Source organism: Meleagris gallopavo, chromosome 10 (genome assembly GCF_000146605.3).
Source record: "Meleagris gallopavo isolate NT-WF06-2002-E0010 breed Aviagen turkey brand Nicholas breeding stock chromosome 10, Turkey_5.1, whole genome shotgun sequence".
NCBI classification, from domain to species: domain Eukaryota; kingdom Metazoa; phylum Chordata; class Aves; order Galliformes; family Phasianidae; genus Meleagris; species Meleagris gallopavo.
In genome coordinates, this window is record NC_015020.2 from 27424571 (window position 1) to 27431651 (window position 7081).

The 7081-nt window shown below is 41.8% G+C and overlaps 1 long non-coding RNA gene across 1 annotated transcript in view; it reads left to right on the plus strand.

Annotated features, from left to right (window-relative positions):
• Positions 1 to 6824, plus strand: part of LOC109369345 — a 41309-nt gene extending 34485 nt beyond the window's left edge. Inside the window, exon 2 of the long non-coding RNA XR_004160827.1 lies at positions 6654 to 6824. This is a non-coding gene — a long non-coding RNA (uncharacterized LOC109369345). The remainder of the gene's footprint in view (positions 1 to 6653) is intronic.
• Positions 6825 to 7081: the final 257 nt, after the last annotated feature.

Consider the following 7081-nt stretch of genomic DNA (forward strand, 5'->3'; position numbering starts at 1 on the left):
GGTTCAACATTGCTGAAGCCAGATGCAGGAGCAGCAGTGCTCCAGCTGTGCAGTAAATAGCAGTCAGCTGCAGTGCCTCCTAAGCACCAAGCCCAGGAAGATGGTATTCCTCTGCTCTCCCTCCCTGTTATAGTTCAAAACCTGCTGTGCATCACGGGTGTGTGAAACTTGATGCTAAGGAGTTGGGATTTAGAGAAGAGAACTTGGTACCTTGTGATTTTAATCATTTCATTGTGCTGAATATAAGCCTATAATTACATGGCCATTTAAATTACGAATATATTGTTGTGTTTGTAGTCATTGGTAGAAAAAGTGCAGAGATTCTTGCTTCGTGGGAGTGGCTGATACAGAAGCACGTTCCTCCCCTTGCGGAGTTGCCAGTAGTGAAGGAATAGCTGAATTTATTTGTAATTTCTGCAGGATTTCACGCTGCCGCGAACATTGCATGCACCTGGTTGTGCGATTCTGTCTGTTCCATAAACACAGTCAGAGCTCTGTTGAAAGGGTGATATGCATGCAACAGTTAGCTTCTTTTAAGGAGACTTTACAGCAGGCATTAAGAACCTCAGCACACAGATAGGGTGATCTACAGTGATCTGTACTTAGCGCTCAGCGTGAATGATGGCTGGGCTTGCGAGACTCAAGGCTGATCTATCTTTTAAGTGGACGTTTTGACTTATCGCTGTAGTTATTTAACAGGGCCCTTCATAATCCTTGTTTCAGTTGAAGAAATCCTCCTTTTTATTTAGAATTGTCTGCAGGCAGCAACGCCTTTAGAAAGGAGTATCTTTGGAAGCAGACGTGGCCAGGAGCTGGGTGTGCGTTCTCAGCCTACGCATTCCAGCTGCTCTCACCGTGGGTCAGCATTTGGGCTCAGGGTCCCAGAGGTCTGCAGCCAGGCCAGCGAGCAGCTCAGGTCTTCATAGTGTCTCTAAAACTTTGCCGAAACAGGGGAGGAAAAGCTTTTTCAAGTATCACTGGATTGTTCATTGCTGTTGGATATATCCCCACGTCCCAGCACCACACCGATCTGTCAGCATTCAGGATATTTTTTTCTGACGTTATGGAACATATATGTATTTTTTTTTTGTCCAATTTTTAATTTCCATCCAAAGAGATGATGAAAGATTTTTATGCTGCGGTTTGTTCTCTCTTTTGTCTTCTGCTTTGTAGGATTTACTGAGAATATTCAGCACAGTTTCTTTTGCACTGTCTCATTCCATTACTCACAGTTGTATGCCCCTGGCTAATTACACTCCTCCACTCCTTTCTTGGTGTTTGTATCCTTCGTGTGCTTACAGATGGTTATCAAATCCCCATCTTGCTTAGCCAGTCTGTCTAGCACTTGACAGAGATTTTTTTATCCTTCCTGGTTCTTGAATTGCTTTGCTCATCCCTTCTCTCCAGATGGTTGGGAGTTTTGGATCTGATGCTCCAGCTCTGTTCACACCTGGGGTCTGGAGGTGTGATGCCTTTGCTGGTGTAGCAGTTGCTTTAACTTTTGGCCACTTTACTGGACTGCAAGTTCATATGAAGTTCTTCCCCAAATCTGTGTTAGTATTACAGTCTTCCCTGTAACTCTCCAATGAATTTCTCTAATGCTTTCCCTGCATGTGGGAGGTTGGAGTGAATGAGACTCATTTTGTCTATTTTGGCCATATTGCTCTACTCCCCAGGTCTCTTTATATTGTATTTCTTGCAGAAAACCACAAAGAAATCTATGCTAAAGGAATGCTAATGTAGTGAAGTAAAACGTTCAGAAGTCATTAACTCTCATGTAACCGTGCTCCTACAACTTGTAATGTGTGCAATATGATGACCTTGAATTATACAGTGCATCATGGCTTTCATCCTCATTCAGAGCGCAGCTGAGAAGTTATATACAGTACGGAGCAGTTGAGCTGTAGCCAGTGATTGTTCTCATCTTTAATGCAGTAAATATCTGCCTCGTAGCTCTGTGCAGCACGCAGCCCCTCCTTGCATGGTCAGTTCCTGATTAGCATCAGTTGTGTGACCCTAGAGTACTGCATTGATCAGGATCCTCAAATCACACGCAGATCACCTGCCTTTCAGGGTATTTGTCTAAAAGGTAAAGCTGCCCCTACATGTTCTTAAAGTCAATGGGTTTTCTTTTTTTAATTTGTGCATGTGGTATAGTTGGGAGAAGCAGATAGGTTAAGCCCTTTTTTCGCAAGTGGCTGGGTGGCACCCACCTCATGTCTTCTGATATTCCATCCTTGGTCTAGAGAAAGTGTAAGAAGTTTCCACCTTGAAAAGCAAATGCGATTGTTTCAAGCTTCTTTATGAAAAGATACTGATCTGTCTCTAGGTCAGACAAGGTCACTGCTTATGCACTGGCCTTACCTTCCTAGAGGATCTCTTACCACATCTCCAGCAAATACAGTTTCAGTAGTTGTACTAAAAACTGAACCTGGCAGTTCTGTGGATGTACTGCAGGGATTCGTACAGAGAACAGTTTTTGTGCTGACTTGTTAGATACGTAAGGTTGCAAATAGCTTCAACGTGCAAAGCCATTCCAGTGCATTGGTCCCTCTTTTTGGAATGGGCCTGCTTATTTTGGGGATGCTTTTCTTCCCCATGCCATTCATGGCTAGTGACCCACACAACACTTGCTTCAGTTCAGTTTATTTTCCAGAATAGTTCATAGAGGACATGAGCTATTCAGCACTGCTTTGCAATTCTTCTTGACTCTGTAAAGTTGACTGCTTTTTCTAATCTCTTTGCAGTTTCCTGTGGGACGTGCTCATTGCCAGCATTTCCGAGTACCATATGAGCCATTGGTATTCTTGGCTCTGTTTTAAATGAGTCCAGCTTTTTCTGCTTGTCTGAAAGAATCAAACCATGCAGGTTTCAAAAGTGTTCTCGAGACCTCCTCTTTTCCATCCACCTGCCCTAGGGCAAAATCAGCTATATTTAAATTGAGTTGGCTATTTCTTTTTGTTGTGCTTTCCAGCTTTCTAGTTCTCTGCCAAACTAGCGCTCGGTAGTTCTAACATTGAGCTTGGAGCAGAGAATGGAGTTTAGCAAGAGAGAATTTTACAAAGCCATCTGGAATGTTTAGCTGCAGCCTCCTTTTGCCTTACATGGTGTTGGGTTTATGATACTGCCAGGACCAGATGCAGAAGTAGCAATGAGAATGTACATCTATGTTTGATTTGCCCAAGCTCCCAGATGCAGTCTCGGTTGTCGAATGTTCAAAGCAGTGAGGTTAAAGGGAGCCTTCAAAAGGAGGGGTGGGAGGTCATGTGGGGCACAGGAGGTAGCTTCAGGTGCAAGACAGAGCAGCTTGAGGAGGCGTGGCATTGTCAAGGCAAAGAAGACAGTAGGGGTCTAAGAGCATTGGCTGATTGCTTGCTGTTGGACTTTGTTCTACCAAAGCAGCTCCGATTCTATAAAATCTGTTTTGCTGATTACCAGTGTCTACCAACATTACTTGGTTTTATAGCTTTTTTTCTTATAACACGTTTTCCTTATAATGTCTTTCTGCCTTAAACAAAAGAAGCCTGTAGCTTTAGTTCAAGGTTACTGTTCAAAATTATCAGTGTGATGTTGGCTTTTGAAAGGTGAGTTGGTCTTCAGCTCACATTCTGTCACCTTCCTTTGAATACTGGGCTGTCCTCCAGGGAGAGAACACCTCACTCCTAAAAATAAGAGAGCTGAACCCCTTGGAGAAACTTTTTTCATATTTTCAATTTCAAAAGAGAATGACAGCCACTCAGATTTATAAAATTTTAAAACATTCCAATTTAAGGGCTTTAAATATTGTATGTAGACAAGTTTCTCATAGATAGCAACTCTGGAGAGAGGAAGTAGAGATTATTCCTGTTAAGAAACAAAGGTGCTGTATTAACTTTGGAGGGACAGACAGCAGTCTTGCATAGGACAATCTGGTTTATTTTACTAGATGGTAAATTATTATAAAGCACTAAACATTTGCAAAAAGATCAAATCTATAAGGCATCTGGTTAGAGTAACTGGCAATTCATCAGTTTTGCATGATGTACATTGCACGTATCTTATGGGTTTCAGAGGAGAGTTATAAATCCATCAAGCTGGAGATGGGAGCGAACTTGATCTTATTAGCTGAAAAAAGACAGAAATCAAGAGACCTATTCTTTAGCTGAGGTTTTTGTGTTCCTGAGATTTATTCCTGAATGAGGGTAGTGGCAGTGCCATTCACATGACTTCTGAGTAATCTGTGCTCAAGATACACCATTAGATCGGGCACTTTTGTTGTTAATGGAAGTGAATGAAAGAGGAAAAGCTCTCTGAAAGCTATTCATCCCCAGTCTGGTCTGATACATACCAAAGATGTTTTCAGCACCACCTGTAAAACATTCTCTAATCTGAAAGAGTTTAATACACATCGTTTGTTTTGACACAGTAATTTCAGCCCTCTGTTTTTTTTTCCCCAAGAAGAGCGGCAGCTTAAGATTCTGGTGCCTTCGAGCCAGATGTAATGCTGCTCAACGTGTGCTTCAGTGAGTTTGTGTCTCCAGACTGCACAAATTAGCACTGGATATAAAGAATTTAGAGCTGTAATCTTCACTCTTAATCCGGACGCTTCTTCCCATTCCCCTGTGAGCCTTATCTGGAGGGCTGGCTGACACTGGGCAGCCCGCCTGGGGGCTGAACTGGGTTTCCTGTTGAAAATAGAGCTGATGTTGTTATAAAGACACAGCTGCCTGTCTCTGATGTGTAAGATGTGTCACTGGCGCTCTTAGTAATTCTTTGGCAAGAGAGAGAGGAGAATATGGAGGCTGAAGAGCAATGGAGAACCCAGTGTGGCTGATATGAAGAGCCTCTTTTTCTGTATTCAAAATCTTGCTGCTGAGCTCACTTGGATATTTTTTTTTCACTGAGATAATAAAAGCGGGATGAGATGATCAGTATTCGCTCTGCATCTAGGTTAGAACTAGGTTATTTTGTAAAGTATTTTCAGATGTCTTGGCTGGAGAAGACATTGCATAAATAAAGATTTCTTTGTATTGTGTGATATTATAACGTGTGAAAAGATTTACTGTGCAAATACGGTAACAGAATGAAGAAGAATCATGATCTGCTGTTTGTTAGTACGATGCAATGTAAATATTTGCCTAGGTAGATTCTCTTGAGATTTTGTGTGGATTTCCCTGAACGCTGTGGTTGCTGGCATTCTTTGAACGCTCTTTGTCAGAAGTAAACGTGTTCATAACATGTAATACACACCTCCATCAAAAGCTTTGTGGTTCTCGAAAAAAAAAAGTAAGCTGCTGCTCTTTTCAAAAATCCTGCAAAACATAAAATTGCTTTTTTTTTTTTTTTAAGTCATATTTAACATATTTTTCAAAAACCTCTTCCAAAACTAAGATGTATATCATTCCATGTACAGGCTATGCACTCAGATACTTTGCTTGAAGAACACTTACAGAGTCCAAAATCATGATAATTACATGTACACCTCCCGGTGACTTCACCAAGGCACTGCTGGTTGTGGTCCTAGAAAGCCTTCAGGTCTGAAGTCGTTGCCCCTTTGCCCTGCTGCACGCTGCTGAATCACAGGCTAAGCTATGCCACCGTGAGATTTATTTTGCTATTAGTGCCCTACTGGTAACATTCTGTAGTTCTTGCAGCTTAGCAAAGGCGAGACACACTGACATATTTTAAATGGCTTTTGAGCCTGTGATGAGATGCCTAGTGCTGAAAGAGTGAGCCACTGTCCCTGCGAGATGTTGTCACTTTGAGAGAATGGGGCTTACTAGCTTCTTTAATGTCTGATTGAACAGGCGAACCTTAGTCTCTTGTCTTTAAAGTAAATACAGTACATTCTCATGAAAAGATAAAGGATGTAGACACACAGAAATACTTTTTTTTTTTTTAAATACCTGTCTTTCTGGTTAGGTTTCAAGGAATTTTTTGCATTTCTGTATCCAAGCAGATCTTCAGGTTGAGCCAATTACTGAGACTTTTTGCTTTGTTTTGGAGATGGGTAATTCTGTCCTTTTAGATGGTCCCTCCTATCCCTTTTGAAGAGTATGAAGCTTAGCTCTTTACTTTAGGTAAACCTTATCTTTAAAGGCATTTCACCATTATTTTCTGCTGGCATCCCATTTGCCCTATGAAATGGGAGCTGACTCTGTTCAGCTGCTCTGTCTCCTGTTTAGACCTAACTGAGGTGCAGGTGCAGTTGGTGCTACAAAAGGATGTCCTTTTCTGTACCAGTTGTTCACCAGTCGAGCCGCGCTGAACGTAGCTGACCACAAACCACCATATGTATGCAACCGAGCATGTCTCCCTTGGGCAGACAAGGAGAGTTATGTGAACTTAAGGCACTGTTTCTGGTAATGTGCATCTTCAGAACTATTTGTTGTACAAACATAGTGAGAACAGCTAAAGGATATATTATCAGGCTGTATTAGAAACGGGATCTGACAGCAGACTTGAAGATGGTGATGTTTTTATGGCTCGTGTCCCTTAAAAACAGCCTACTGGATTGTGGAGTATTAGTGTGACGCTATGCTGGTCAAGCGGGAAAGATAGTCAAATTTCATTTGTATTTGTGTCTTAATTGTGTCTTTACAGTTTAGTTTTGCACGTCAGCAGTTAATGCATGCATCATATTTAAACACTTTTCTTCATCTTTTGGTTTGCAGGAGTAAGTCTGTGTCTGTAACGCTGGATGTTCTGACCACTTGCCTCAGACTGAAGAGGACTTGCTCTGCTTTGGAATATGGTGCCTAACTTCTGCGTCTCAGTACTCACTGTGCTAGCAGTCATCCTGTGCTGCTTGATGCTGCCTGAACCTGCTAAAGCAGGAGCTGAAAGTAAGTAACATTTATTTTTTAAAGGCTTGAATGTGTTGCAAGTTTTCTTTCAACAAGTACTGAAACTTCTGGGTATGTACTGGCAACACTGAGGACGAAGGGATAACCCTCCAAATCTTGTTTTCCAATGTGTGCAGTGAAGATAAACAGTATGTGTGTGAAGGGGCACAAATAGAACTAAAAAGGCTGGCAACATTTATTCAAGCGCAGGACGAGCTTCTGTAGTAGCTTCAGTAGTAGCTGCAAGATAACCTGAC